The sequence below is a fragment of the Ovis canadensis genome, chromosome 11, assembly GCF_042477335.2.
Source record: "Ovis canadensis isolate MfBH-ARS-UI-01 breed Bighorn chromosome 11, ARS-UI_OviCan_v2, whole genome shotgun sequence".
Taxonomy (NCBI): domain Eukaryota; kingdom Metazoa; phylum Chordata; class Mammalia; order Artiodactyla; family Bovidae; genus Ovis; species Ovis canadensis.
In genome coordinates, this window is record NC_091255.1 from 45,664,166 (window position 1) to 45,679,978 (window position 15,813).

General features: G+C 39.5%; 1 protein-coding gene across 4 annotated transcripts in view; it reads left to right on the forward strand.

The window, feature by feature from the left end:
• The window catches only part of ZNF652 (zinc finger protein 652), a 61,562-nt gene that overhangs the window by 25,986 nt on the left and 19,763 nt on the right, over nt 1–15,813 (forward strand). For 2 of the 4 annotated variants that reach the window (XM_069543178.1, XM_069543179.1), the window contains one exon: nt 14,982–15,078. The exons of the other annotated variants lie outside the window; for them this stretch is intronic. The gene's annotated coding sequence lies outside the window, so the exon portion shown is untranslated. The remainder of the gene's footprint in view (nt 1–14,981; nt 15,079–15,813) is intronic. 4 annotated transcript variants of the gene reach the window in all.

Here is a 15,813-nt window from a genome sequence, read left to right on the forward strand (position 1 = left end):
TCCACACTCAAAGTGAAACTAGGTTACTGCTGCTGCAACACGCAGTGGTTTGCATCAAAAGCTGTTTTGGTCTTAACTCTGAAATTATCCCTTTTTCTTTGAAGTGGTCATATTTTAATTTGGAGTGGTTTTAAATTTTAGACGTTTCTGAAGTGAACGTTAAAATGTTTTAGTATTTTTTATGTGGTTGTTGTACACAAGTTTATAGAAAGCTTATCTCTAGACAGCATATTTCTTCAATAAGACCAAAGGGAAAAAATGCTTAAGATTTGAGAATGTTTATTAAAGACTGAAAGTGTTTTAGGAGCGTATTCCAAATGGTTTTAGGTAGCTGTGTTATAGATTTCCTTAGCTTTTAAAATATCTGAACTTTTATGATTTAATACCTAGTGTTTTAATATTGGAATTACTGTTTTAGTATAACCAAGAGAGATTAGGTACTTTTCTACTTTTCATTTATATACTGTTACTACTTATTGTGGTAGATAGATTTTGTGTGTTTTTTTTTTTTTCTTTTGGTTGGTATATTCTGAAGTGAGGTGGAGATTAAGTTTGTGACTTTATCATAGTTTTTCTTCTGTATATAATTTTTTAAAGCTTAATAAACTAACCTACTATAATGAAATTCTAAAATCTTTTCTTTTAGTGGGTTCTTTGTGGTAAAAGGTGTCCCTTCCCATCAGCATTTAAACACACCCAAATCTCTCCCATCCTTGAAAACCGAATCCAACTTTGTGTCTTTTTGGAGTCCTGTTTCAGTTTCCACTCCTTAGCTGCCGTTCCCTCCTCCTCTCAGGACGGGCTCTTTAGTTGAGTAGGCCCCACAGCTAGGAGTGGAAGCTCTAGAACTCAGCCCAAGGCTGAGCCCTCAAGCATTACACAGTAAGTCCTGTGCATACGAACCTTCAGCTTGCAGGCTTTCCGAGGTGGAGACGTTTCGCACGTCTGGTCATGTAAGTTAGTTCGCATGTCTGGTATACGTGTGGCCATACGTTGTCATATGCGTGCATCCTCTCCAGGTGGTTGTGCTTTGTGTGCTTTACTTACAGTACTGTATGCAGGCTTGTAGTATGTACCGTACTACATCCCAAGCCCAGGATGTCCTGAAGCAAACGCAAAAGCAGCAGCGACGTAGCTGGTACTACTGTACTGTACTGCAAGATGTAAACTTTTTCTTTATTTTTTTATGTTTGTTTTTTATGTATTATTTGTGTGAAAAGTATTATAAACCTATAACAGTATAGTACTACATAGCTGATTGTGTTAGTTGGGTACCTAGGCTAACTTTGTTGGACTTAAAAGCATATTGGATTTCCAAATGTGTTCTCAAAATGGAACTCATTCATATGTAGGGGACGTGTTGTACTAATTAACTCAAGATGCCTGTTTTTCCAGGGAGAAGGAGGCTGTGGAAGGACAAGGGGGCCTTCACGTTAAGGAATTATTCAGCCACTAAATTCAGTGGTCACTTTTCTCTGTCTTCAGTTCAGTGCAGTCACGCAGTCGTGTCCGACTCTCTGCGACCCCATGGACTGCAGCATGCCAGGCTTCCCTGTCCATCGCCGACCCCCAGAGCTTACTCAAACTTATATCCATTGAGTTGGTGATGGCATCCAACCATCTCATCCTCTGTCGTCCCCTTCTCCTTCTGCCTTCACTCTTTCCCAGCATCAGTCTTTTCCAATGGGCCTGTTCTTCACATGAGGTCTCCGTCTTACTCAGTGTTTTTAGCAGTATTTGATACAGCTGACCAGTTCTTCCTTGTTGGGAAAAAAAAATTCGTTTTAATCACTTGGCTTCTGTGTGTTGCAGTTTAGCATTTTCATTTTACCTCAGTATTAATTTTTTCACTCTTCCTTGTTGGCTCTTTCTCCTCTGCTCTCAGAGTGCCCTAAAGCTTTCTTTGCTCTATCTATCCTGTCTTCCCAGTCCTCCAATTTAAATTCTTTCTGTATGCTGCTGTCTCCAAAATATGTAACTCCAGTCCTGACTTCACCCCTGATCTTCTATCCAATTGATTACTTGATATCTTTGCTTGCATGGCTAATTTGCATCTCAGACATGATCGTATAAATTAGGATGCCTTAGATATGGAAATTCAAATTGTCTTAAGTCATCTTTGATACTTTTCTTTCTTTCCTTTTTGGCGGCACTGGGTCTACGTTGCCGCACGCAGGCTTTCTTTAGTTGCCGTGAGCGGCAGCTACTCTTCCCTTTGGGGCACGAGCTGCTAATGGCGGTGGCTTCTCTTGCTGTGGACCACAGGCTCTAGGTGCACGGGTTTCAGTAGTTGTGGTGTGGGCTCTAGGGTGCATGCTCAGTACTCGTGGCACACGGGCTTAGCTGCTCTGCAGCATGTGGAATCTTCCCAGATCAGGACTGAACCTGCGTCCCCTGCACTGGCAGCGAACTCTTATCCACTGTACCACTAGGGAAGTCCATCACTTTTCTGTGTTTATCCTTCACATATGATGAGAAAATCCTGTTGACTTTGCCTTTTTTTTGCTCTCTGCCACTTTTAGTAATGCCCATATCTCTCAGCCCTGTAGTCAAACCCTTCCATTTTTTGTCCCTGCGCTAATCACATTTATAAGGTTATAACCCCTGGTAAGATCTCTTTGGCTGGGCCTGAGTATACTGTGCTTCTTCATGATGACAGCCTTACTCTCCTCAGCCTGTGTTTTCATTTCCTCTCTGCTTCTTGAGATCCCTCCGTCCTCCAGGACCTCGCTCAGATCTCATGCTCTTCATGGGGTCTCCCATAGCTGCACATTCTCCATCTTTCTTGCCCTTTTAAATAGTTATGTGGTGCCTTTGAAAAATACCATTTGTTTTATTGGGCAATTGTGACTTGTTTTTTGTTCTTGCTCTCCAAACAAATTTAAGCATATGAAGGCTGGGGTCAATACAATAATTATTTGAAGGAATAAATACATATCTTCTCTTTTTATTAGACTCTTGGTACTTTGTGTGTAGATCACAAATGTGAATGAAGAATAGAGTTCTATAACTGGACAGAAAACACTTAGTGTATAAACCCATTTGACCTGTAAACTTTGCCTTTAATAATCAGAAAAAAAAGTTAAACATTTCTCTCCTTAGAGGAAGAAAGGATATCTGGGGATTCACAGATAAACCCTATGTTTGAGTAGCAGCAGTTTTGGTAGAGTCCTGTCACTTCCAAGACTGTGACTCACTGGATGTCTCGTGACAGTTCTGTAACCATAGCTCAGTGTGGTTTGGGTTACAACCCACATCCCAGTATCAACCTATTCTCTGCATTCAGCTGTACTTCCCAAAAGGGAGGGAAGAGCCATGGGGTCGGTTTGTTACCATGTGTCTCTACCTTTCTGACACAGTTGTGGCATTGCTGCCTGGTTTTGTTTCACTCAGCCGACAACTTATTTTTCTTAAGGACCATTAAAAGTAAGGTAGCAATGGATATGGCAGGTATCTGAGGCTTCATAGATTTCTTCTACATCCTATTTGGCATGTTGTCGTAAATGCCTTCTGATCAAGGCTGAGAATTGAATCATCCAAGGGATGGTGTTAAACATGGTCATATCTCTCTCTACTCTGAGAAAGTGTGGTGGACCCAGTGTTGGTTTTGGAATAAGTTACCTATACTGTGGTTCAGGCTATGAGCCAGTCCCATTTAGTGTCATGCTTCCTTCAAGACTGTAGGTAATCTATACCCTTAACCCAGGCATCCCCATCCTGAGATTAATAAACTAATTTTAGTGTTCAGAAAGTCAAATGGAAATTATGGTAAAAGCTGGAGAGCCTAACTGAAAAATTAAGGTAGGCTATGTGTTTATATTTGGTTAGTACAAAAAATTTTTAAAGTATGACCTAAATGCAAATTCCTAAACACAGCTTTTAAAAACAATGCTGCATGCAGACATGGAAGGGGCATCATGAGAGTGGCAAGGGGAGTGTAAATGATAGCCCTTCATGTTGAAAAGATGAGGTTACTGTGCAGCATTAGGTGACCAGATGAAATAGGCAAGAGAATGGAAAGAAACACTAGTGCAAACAGTAAGTGTCACTGGTGGAAGGGATGCCCTTAAGTATGTAGATGAGAAATCTGAGGGTTTGAAAGGTAAAGTAACGTGCCCAGTGGTATGGAAGAGCCCAAAACAGTGCCAGTTTAAATCCTGTGACCTTAGTACTGTGGGTGGTTTTAAATTTTCCACTCAGTCTCATTGCATCACTCCTGTTAAGAGTCCAGTTCATCACTTATGACCTATCCAGTAAATCAATAATGTCATTTTTATATAGAATACCTAATTTCATCTTTTCTTTTGGACCCTCTTTGAAGTATTAGTGTCCAGACAGCCCATTTCATTTCATTTATTTGTTTTCAGTCCAGTCCCAAAGGGCAATGCCAAAAAATGTTCAAACTTCCATACAATTGCACTCATTTCACATGCTAGCAAGGTAATGCTCAAAATCTTTCAAGCTAGGCTTCAGCAGTATGTGAACTGAGAACTTCCAGAGGTACAAGCTGGATTTAGAAAAGGCAAGAGGAACCAGGTACCAAATTGCCAACATCTGTTAGATCATAGAGAAAGCAAGAGAATTCCAGAAAAACATCTACTTCTGCTTTATTGACTACACTAAAGCCTATGATTGTGTGGATCACAGTAAACTGTGCAAAATTCCTAAAGAGATGGGAATACCAGACCACCTTACCTACCTCCTAGGAAACCTATATGCAGATCAAGAAGCAGCAGTTAGAACTGGACATGGAACAACAGACTGGTTCAAAATTGGGAAGGGAGTACATCAAGGCTGTATATTGTCACCCTGCTTATTTAACTTATACGAAGAGTACATCATGCAAAATGCCAGGCTGGATGAATGACAAGCTAGAATCAATATTGCCAGGAGAAATATCAGTAACCGCAGATATGCAGATGACACCACCCTTATGGCAGAAAGTGAAGAAGAACTAAAGGGCCTCTTGAAAGAGAAGAGTGAAAAAGCTGGCTTAAAACTCAGCATTCAAAAAATGAAGATCATGGCATCCAGTCCCATCATTTCATGGCTAATAGATGGGGAAACAATGGAAACAGTGACAGACAGTATTTTCTTGGGCTCCAAAGTCACTGGGGAATGGTGACTGCAGCCATGAAATTAAAAACCACTTGCTCCTTGGAAGAAAAGCTATGACCAACCTAGTAGCATATTAAAAAGCAGAGATATCACTTTACTGACAAAGGTCCGTATAGTCTAAGCTGTGGTTTTTCTCAGTAGTCATGTATGGATGTGAAAGTTGGACCATAAAGATGGCTGAGCGCTGAAGAATTGATGCCTTCAAACTGTGGTGCTGGAGAAGACTCTTGAAAGTCCCTTGGACTGCAAGAAGATCAAACCAGTCAATCCTAAAGGAAATCAACCCTGAATATTTATTGAAAGGACTGATGCTGAAGCACCAAAACTTTGGCCATCTGATGCGAAGAGCTGACTCATTGGAAAAGACTCTGATGCTGGGAAAGATTGAGGGCAGGAGAAGGGGGCGAAGAGAGTGAGATGGTTGATTGGCATCAGTGACTCAATGAACACAAATTTGAGCAGGAGATAGTGAAGGATAGGGAAGCCTGGTGTGCTGCAGTCCATGGGGTCGCAAAGAATCCAACATGCTAAGCAGCTGAACAACAACAACAGCAACAACAATGAGAAAACACAAACAATCCTTTGTCTTTTGGTAGGTCAAATATCCCACCCCAAGGTGGCTCAGTGGTAAAGAATCCACCTACCAGTGGAGAAGACTCAGGTTTGATCCCTAGGTCAGGAAGATGCCCTGGAGGAGGAAATGGTAACCACTCTAGTATTCTTGCTGAGAAAATCCCATGGACAGAGAAGCTTGGTGGGCTGTAGTCTGTGGGGTCACAAAAAGTAGGGTGTGACTGAATGACTGAACAGGCATGTATGCAGGTCAAATATATAAATTCTGTAATTTCCTAGTGTTGGTCATGCATCTGAATACTGCAATTTTTATTTTTGTAAAGTATCATGGATGAATGTAATGAGAGAATTTCTTGATTTTCATTTTCTAAATGAGCTTTTAATTCAAGTTCACAGTGATCTAGTCAGCATACACATAGGCCTCTCATGATGGCTTCCATATAGGTAGCCATGTATGAACATCTGTACCTGCTAAATAGGTCTTAGTTCTAACTTAATGTATTATCTTTAGGAGTTTAAGAAATGTAAGATGCACAAGGCCTTTCACGTCTAATTTTTCTCATTCTCATAGGCAGGATATCAACTAATAATGACCAAGATACTCACATTGATGGCAATTTTGAAAATGGGCTAGTACATTAAATGCAATAACTGTTCCATAAAACAATCTTTGGTCAAAGCTAGACTGAGAATTCAGACAAGGCAATGGCACCCCACTCCAGTACTCTTGCCTGGAAAATCCCATGGATGGAGGAGCCTGGTAGGCTTCATTCCATGGGGTCACTAAGAGTTGGACACAACTGAGCAACTTAACTTTCACTTTTCACTTTCATGCATTGGAGAAGGAAACGACAACCCACTCCAGTGTTCTTGCCTGGAGAATCCATGGATGGAGGAGCCTGGTAGGCTGCAGTCCATGGGGTTGCTAAGAGTCAGACACGACTGAGCGACTTCACTTTCACTTTTTACTTTTCATGCATTGGAGAAGGAAATGGCAACCCACTCCAGTGTTCTTGCCTGGAGAATCCCAGGGACCAGGGAGCCTGATGGGCTGCCATCTGTGGGGTTGCACAGAGTTGGACACGACTGAAGCGACTTAGTAGTAGCAGCAGAGAGTTATTGGTGAAAGTTAAGGTCATGTATGGATGTGAAAGTTGGACTGTGAAGAAAGCTAAGCACCGAAGAATTGATGCTTTTGAACTGTAGTGTTGGAGGAGACTCTTGACAACCAGTCCATTCTAAAGGAGATCAGCTTTGGGTGTTGTTTGGAAGGAATGATGCTAAAGCTGAAACTCCAGTACTTTGGCCACCTCATGCGAAGAGTTGACTCATTCGAAAAGACTCTGATGCTGTGGGGGATTGGGGGCAGGAGGAAAAAGGGATGATAGAGGATGAGACGGCTGGATGGCATCATCGACTCGATGGATGTGAGTCTGAGTGAACTCTGGGAGTTTGTGATGGAGAGGGAGGCCTGGCGTGCTGCGATTCATGGGGTCGCAAAGAGTCGGACACGACTGAGTGACTGAACTGAACTGAACTGAAGGTTGCTTAAGCCGACAGTGTGATGAGTAATGCACTTTAGTTTTTATTGTCTTATATGGAAATGTGGAGACTGTTGATGCTTGAAGGTAATCAGGTAATACCTAGGAAGAATGCCTCTCCCCGTCCTCTTCCGCTGGCTTCACTTGCATGTTACCAAGAAACACAGTGACAGTCTCATTTAAATGCATATGTAAGAAACCACAGTGAAGTTTTATTTTTACAGAAGGTTTGTTTAAAGTTGGAGGTGACAGGTGTTTCTCAATTTCATCTTTAACAGTTAATGGATTAAATGGACTGCTTAAAAAATAATTACTTGACATAATAACTTTTGCTATATAAGACAGCATTAAAATTAGTTACATTTTTCAACTATGTAAAATAAAGGCATCTGAGAACACTTTATGACGTTCATCTAAAGTATGGTTCAGTGATATATATCATTTGAGGTTTTGTTTGTTGTAAAGTTGCCTTTTATATGTTGGTGTTTGTAGCTTTTCTTGTGTAACCCAGATCAATTTTGTGAGCACTTTTAGAAAGTAGGCACTTGGTTAATGTTTAACAAATGTATGCTAAATGTGCTTTATATAACATGTAAAGTATGTAAATGTGTATAATTATCTCCACTACCGTATATGTTTCATAGATCAGAGAGTAGAATTTACCAACTTTTGCAGTTTGGTTTCTTAACTCCCATCTTCCAGATTAGCAGATTGAAACATTGATTACTAAAATTTAGGGTTGACAATACCAAAATTTAGGTTAAAAATGAACCCTGGTTATCAGTCCCATCATTAAGGCTGTTTGATCATGCATTCTTTGTCGTAATAATATGGCTTTGTTTTATATAAAAGAACAAGGACAGAGGGGTCTAAATGATTCTTACTAATTAAAATTATGTAGCAGTTTATCATCTTAAGTAGTTCAGACCTCTGGTGTATACCACAAGGTAAAGTCATCCTTCAGTATCCATGAGGGACTGATCCCAGAACTCCCATGATACCAAAATCCAAGGATGCTTCCTTGTATATAATGGTAAATAGTATTTATATAACCTGTGCACATCCTCCTGTAGGTATCTCTAAGTACTTATATTACTTGTACTAGGTATACACAGTATAAATGCTGTGTGATAGTTGCTTGGGTGCTGCAAGTTCAAGTTTTGCTTTTTGGAACTATCTGCAATTAAAAATTTTTTTTACTTTTAAAATTAATTTATTTATTTTAATTGGAGGCTGATTACAATATTGTAGTGGTTTTTGCCACACACTGACATGGATCAGCCATGGGTGTACATGTGTCCCCCATCCTGAACCCCCTTCCCACCTCCCTCTCCATCCCATCCCTCAGGGTCATCCCAGTGCACAGGCCCTGAGTGCCCTGTCTCATTCATGGAACCTGGACTGGTGATCTATTTCACATATGGTAATATACATGTTTCAGCACTATTTCTCAAAGCATACCACCCTCGCCTTCAAATATATATATTTTTAATGTGAGGTTGGTTGAATCTGTGGATGTGGAACCCCTGGATAGGGGGCACCAACTGTATACTGAAAGGTTTCTTCAGATTTTCCCCCCAGTTTTATAGACATGTAATTGACATACAGCACTGTATAAGTTAAAGGTGTGCAGCATAATGGTTTGACGTCTATACATCATGAAATGATTACCATAAGTTTAGTGAATATCCATCATCTCACATAAGCACAAAATGAAAGAAATAGAAAAAATTTTCCTTGTGATGAGAACTCTTAGGATTTACTCTCAGCAAATTTCATGTATAATGTATGGGAGTGTTAATTATATTAATCATATTGTATGTTACTTAACTATTTTATAACTAGAAGTTTATGCCTTTTGACCACCTTATCCAGTTCCCCCTCCTCCCATGCCCTGCCTCTGGTAACCACAAATCTGATCCTATTTTCTGTGAGTGTGTTTGTTTGGTTTTGACCTATAACTGATCTAAAACATTATGTTAGTTCCTGGTACGCAACATAGTGATTCAGTATTTCTATGAATTTCACCACGATAAGCCTAGTTACAAATATGTCACCAAACAAAGATATTACATAATTATTGACTATATTCCCTACACTGTGCATTTTACACTCCTGATTCATTTATTTTGTAAGTGATAGTCTGTGCGTCTTAACCTTCCTCCCCTGTTTCTTCTCCCCCCATCCTCCACCCCTCTGGCAACCACCTGTTTGTTTTCTGTATCTGAGACTCTGTCTGTGTTTTGTTACGTTTGTTCGCTTGTTTTGTGTTTTAGAGTCCACATATAAATGAAGTCATACAGTATCTGTCTGACTTACTTTACTTAACACAGTACCCTCTAGATCCATCCATACTGTTGCAAATGGCAAGATCTCATTCTTTTTCATTGTTCTTGTTGTTTAATTGCTAAGTCATGTCCAACTCTTTTGTGACCCCATAAACTGTAACCTGCCAGGCTCCTCTCTGTCCATGGGATTCCCCAGGCAAGAATACTGGAGTGGGTTGCCATTTCCTCCTCCAGAGCACCTTCCCCACCCCGGAATTGAACTCATTTCTCCTGCATTAGCAGGTAGATTCTTTACCACTGAGCCACCAGGGAAGCCCATTCTTTTTCATGGCTGAGTAATATTCCTCTGTGTGTGGGCACGCACATGCACATATGTGCACACACACTGTATCTTCTTTATCCATTCATGTATCGATGGGCTCTTGGGTTGCTTCCTTTTCTTGGCTATTGTAAATAATACTACAATGAACATAAGCATTTTCTTCAGATAATTACCCAGGAGTAGAATTGCTAGAATCACCATACTGGTTTTCATAGTGGCTGCTTTCACAGATTATTTTTAAGGAAAAAACAGGACATGGTAAGATATCACTTACTTTAGGCCTGCTGAAAGTAGAACCTGCAGTATTATATTTATATATTTATATTATATATTTATATTTATATAATATATATATATAAAGATTTTAGTGTGAACATGAGTCTTAAACTCAGTTTAATCACTAAGTAGGGAATTATTTCATAAAGAATGCATTCTTTAAAGAACTCTTTAAAGTTGTCATTTGGATATTTTAAATTTTAGTCTGTACTAATACAGGATTTAGAATAAAATTGTGTTTTCATTTTGTTTTTATCCTAATTCCTGGTATTATCTTATTTTCCTACTTCAGTTTTTTTCTACTTCAATTTATTTACATATTTTAAATTTATTCTGTTTTTCTTAATTGTATATTTGCTTTACCATGTATATATTGGGCTTCCCAGTTAGCTCAGCTGGTAAAGAATCCTCCTACAATGTAGGAGGCTCTGGTTTGATTCCTGAGTTGGGAAGTTTCCCTGGAGAAGGGATAGGGCTACCCACTCCAGTATTCTTGGGCTTCCCTGGTGGCTCAGATGATAAAGAATCCACCTGTAATGTGGGAGACCTGGGTTCGATCTCTGGATTGGAAAGATCCTCTGGAGGAGGCCATGGCAACCTACTTCAGTATTTTTGCCTGGAGAATGCCCATGGACAGAGGAGCCTGGCAGGCTACAGTCCATGGGGTCTCAGAGTCAGACACAACCGAGCAACTAAGCACAGCACATATATATGTATTTCAAAGACATACTTAAATATAGGTCTACAGTTGTTTGTTATGATATAATTTGACCCCTAAAACATGACTCTAATTATATTAGTTCCTTGTTGGAAAACCTTTGCTCTATTTTGTCATCCATATTAACTACAAACTCTTTAGCCCAGGGTTTAAGGCTTGTCACTATATGACAATAACTCACCTATCTTGCCATCTCTCTGTTGCTCAAGCCCTATATTCTAGTAAAACTAAACAACTTATACTGTCTCTTGTTCAGGAGTGTTCTTCACTGTTAGCCCATTCTTATTTCCCTATGCCAGAAAGGACTTCTTCTGCCTTCATTTCTGCCAGTCTGAAACCTGCCTGCCTTTCAGGTTTTCCTGAAATGTACTATCCTTCACAGAACTTTCCTGATTTTACCCCCTAAATGCAATTTATCTTCCAAACTTTCAGATTTCTACTTTTTTAATTTATATTAAACATATAGTTAGTAGTTGTTAAATAATTATTTGACCATCCAAAGACTTTGAGATTGTTATTTGATAAATGTGTCCCTAACATACTTTCCCAGTAAGAAAGAAATGAATAGCCTTAAGCAAAACCAAGAAAGCTTTGACTAAAACATCAGACCCTTGCTATCATAAACCCATCTTATCCATTCTTCCTAATGGATTATTTTTCAAAAGAACTTTGCTGATACATATTTATCTCTCTCTCCTTTTTCCTTTCCATTTCTTGATGGTTTTACTTTTGGCCCCAGCCTTGTAGGTAGTTGTATGCTTTAGAAACCTCTCTGTTTGGCAGGACCAGGGTCTGGCAGCACATGGGTGGTTTGAGCTTTGGAAACAGGTCAGGGGCCACGGCTCTGAAGAAGTGGAGTAAGCAGAGGTACCAGATTGATATACCTTACAAGACTGCCTTTTCAACTTGAAAAGACTCATCCCAAATAGAATCTTTTTAACATACAAGGAGAATGCACAGGTACATATTTTAGTAGAAAAAAAAAAAGTTAAATTTGTTGAAATTAACTTAAAATTTTCAGGAAACAAAATTAATTGTTTTCCTTTTAAAACTAAATTCCTTGAGGACTGCATAAACTTAGTCTGTAGTCCACTTGGGGGGAAATGGCATTGAAAAAAAGCACATTCTGAAAGCTGTACTTTACTATCTATATATATGCTGACGTATTTTCCAACTTTTTTAAAAAATTGTATTTTCTTCCCGATAGCTGGTCCAACTTATAGAGTACCAGGACTGACTGCTTCTCAGCTTGTGTACCCCTGACATACAAACTACATTTCCCCCCAAGTTATATACATTAATTATAACAAAACACTAAAGAATGACCCACTTTATTTTGGAATTTATTTTATGACACTTTAGAAAATTATCTTTAAGAACTGATGGCCTTATGTTGTCTTAATACTATAGAACAGCTTTAAATTTCAGTGCAAGTTATTTCTCATTTGCCTCTTCTATCTTTAGTTTCTTAGAGCTCAATATATTCACTTAGTCTTCTTAAAAACTAAGCTAAGATGATTTGTAATAGGTAAGTTAGAACTCTTACTCTGTAAGTAAGGATAGACCTCTATCCTCAGTTACACATGAGGAGTTGGATAATGGAACATGGAAGGTTTTAATTTCCCTAGTGTGGTTTTGGTTTTTTAAAAATTACTCAGTTGTGCCCTTATGAGATATTTTTAAGTTTTCTGGAAAGAAAATACAAGAAGATTATCATCAAAACTCAGACAAGGGAAAAGGTGCCAAAATCAAATGAAGAAAGTAAAATGTGAGCAGAAAGCCCATATGTATTTTGGAGTGAACCATTAGACTGCCTCTTATATTGTAACAATGTCATTTATTGATGTTTCTATGAACTTTCCTGATTTTATTAGTAGTGAGATGTCACTGTCAGTTCCATATGGGAATCCATATATGTGTTGCTAATTTTAGTAGGTAAGTTGTGTCTGACTCTTTTGCAACCCCATGGACTGTAGCCTGCCAGGCTCCTCTGTCCATAGGATTTCCCAGACAAGAATATCGGAGGGGGTTGCCATTTCCTTCTCCAGGGCATCTTCCTGACCCAGGGATCGAACCTGTATCTCTTGTACTGCAGCCACCAGGGAAGCTCCCGTATATGTGTACGTCGTTAAAAATAGAATAAAGCCAAAAAAAGAGGGGAGGGGTATTCCCTGGTGTCCAGTGGTTAAGATTCGATGCTTTCACTTCCAGGGCCCAGGTTCAGTCCCTGCTCAGAAAGCTACAATTCCACAAGCCATGCAGTACCACCCCCACAAAAAAATAGAATAAAGCCCTTTAAGTCTAATTTTTTTTTTAAAAAAAGGAAAAGTCTTATTTTCTAACTTATTAAGTAGAGAATTGATCTCATTGTCTTTCTGATTTTTTAACTTTCACCTAGCAATTCTGTCTAGCTGAAGACTGAAACCATTGATGTATGTATATATATTCGTAAAGAACTGCATTAGCTGTTGTGTTCACTAAAACAATTAAGGAATTTTCTTTCTCACTTCGCGGCCGTGATGGATCAGCAGGGGAGCTCTGCTTGTGCCACTCAGTGACCCAGGCTGATGGAACCACCAGCCACCTTTTTGTACTCTGCTGGTCCTCATGCGAAGAGGAAAATGAAGTCCAGAGGGTCTCTCATCAGCTCAGAAGTGACTCACATTGCTTATTTCACAGCGTGATGGTCCCATGTAACTAGGCAGGGCCAGGAAACATATCATGCCTATGCCAGGCAGACAGCTGAAAATATTTGATTAATAGCACCATTCTTTTGGCCACCAGTTAGTTGATCTGCTCTCTCACACAGGAAAAATATACTCACTTCCTCCTCAGGTAGGAAACCCTAAGTTCCTGTCCAATCATGACATTAAGCTTGAAGTCCAGGATCTCTGAGCAGATATGCAAGGATGTGATCCTGGTGGTCTGTTCGTGAGGAGATGATGCACGGTCATCTCTACATAGGGCCCAAATGTTGCTCTTTTTGATCCATAGACTTAAGAAAAAAATTGACAAATGGTTGGCTGCCCTCACAAACAGTGTACCGTGGTGACTAGTGGCAGGATGATTAAAAAAAAAAACAAACTCCCGTTTGGAAAAGGGAAGCACAAGAGACATACAGCAAATACTGCAGTCCCTCTGAGCAGTCATTGAAGGGACCCCTCCAGGGATGATGAATGTTCTTGACAAGATCCCGAGTTTGCTCCTTAGCTCAGTTGTCTGCTCCCTGGCTTAATCTTCCTGATCCTCCTCCTGTTTTCCTGTTATGTTCCTTGGCTGTATTCCAAACGGACAATGAGGAATATTCCCCCTTAAGGGGTGAACAGATTTTTAAATCCACTTCCTGCCATGGATGCTTGGGAACCCAAAGATCATTTTTAGAAGTCTTGAGTACTTCCCTGGTGGTCCACTGGTTAAGATTCCGCTTCCACTGAGGAGGGACATGGGTTGATCCCCTGGTCAGGGAAATTCTACATGCCACATGGTATGGCCAAAAAGAAAAAGTCTTGAATAGTCAAAGCTTCTCAAGTGTAGGCTGGTGGTTCTTTTAGCAGTATAACCCTCAAAAACTTAGTTGGCTTTTTACTTATTTATTTCCAGTCAGCTCCACGTGCCCTGGTGCTGCTGCTGCTGCTAAGTCGCTTCAGTCGTGTCCGACTCTGTGCGACCCCATAGACAGCAGCCACATCCATAATTCTTTCTAACCATACTTCATAGATTTGTTGTGTGGCTCTGCCTTATTGGTCTCATACTTCTTTCTTGACTTAATTTTGAGTACAGGTATTTCTGCTATAATGCCATATATGCTTTCCTGAATTCTGCAAAATTGCACACTAAAATAAACAGGGCTTATAGGAAAAAATAGGATTTTGCAGACTCAAAATCTGTGGACCACTGTAACCAGTGCACTAATAAAGTAATTAAAATAAAAACAATAGCATATTAAATCTCCACTGGCATATGCAGTCAGCATCAGTTGGCTGAAGCTTTACAGACTCAGTCTCCAGAATGCTTGTTTCTTCCTCTGAGACTTTGGGGTCTTCAAGACATTCACTTACAATAGAAACTAATTTTATTACAGTAAAAATTTGATCTGTGGTGTGGTGTATGATTCAGCAGTCAAAAACTGTCTTCTTTAAACACAGGAGGAGAAACATATATCCTCAGCTTCACCAGATATAAAGTGGAAAATGCAGTGGTTCATGAAGCAACTGAATCAGCCACGACTTGCATTAAAGGAAGGTACATAAGTGGGATGTTTAGCTTTTTTCTTAGTGTTTTCATATATTGCTAAGGCTTTCTTTTAAATTTGGGAAAGCTTTTTCCTGGTTACTTCCAACAAGAGAAAAATGCATATAAACCAACTTAACTTCTGTGTTATATTGACATCATTTCCTTATTTACTAATAGCATTTGAACTAATTCACGTCAAAGCAACATGCTTAGTAGCAAAACAGACTAAGAGGCTGTTTTGATGAGAGAACCCCTCTTTAGTCTTTTTTTAGAAAAGCTGTTTTATTCAGCAGTACCTTAATCAATTGGGAGGTTTTATCAGTGGTTGTAAAGGCCGAATCTTTGATTTGATTCTTGCCTCAAGACGGAACTCTGATCAACATTTGTAGCTCAGAGACCTTCTCAGTTTTGGGTTAAGCACTTGATTCTTCTGACCCCACAAATCGCTGGAAACTGATGAATTCTTTTCTGAATTCATCCAATAATTTGTTAAATACAGCCAGCAGTAACCAACACAATCTCTTAATGGTCCATTTTCCCACTAGAGCTATAAATTCTCAAGGCATATTAGCTCTCTTCACCACTGCACACTATGAGCTGCTATCCTTTTAGCCTCTGATAAGTTTTTCCTTAACCTCCTTCTCCCTAGCTCCTTAGCCTTCACCATATACTTTAGGTTTTTTGATGAGACAGTACCACACTTCTGGATTCCACCTGTATCAGCTAGGAGAGACCCAAATTATG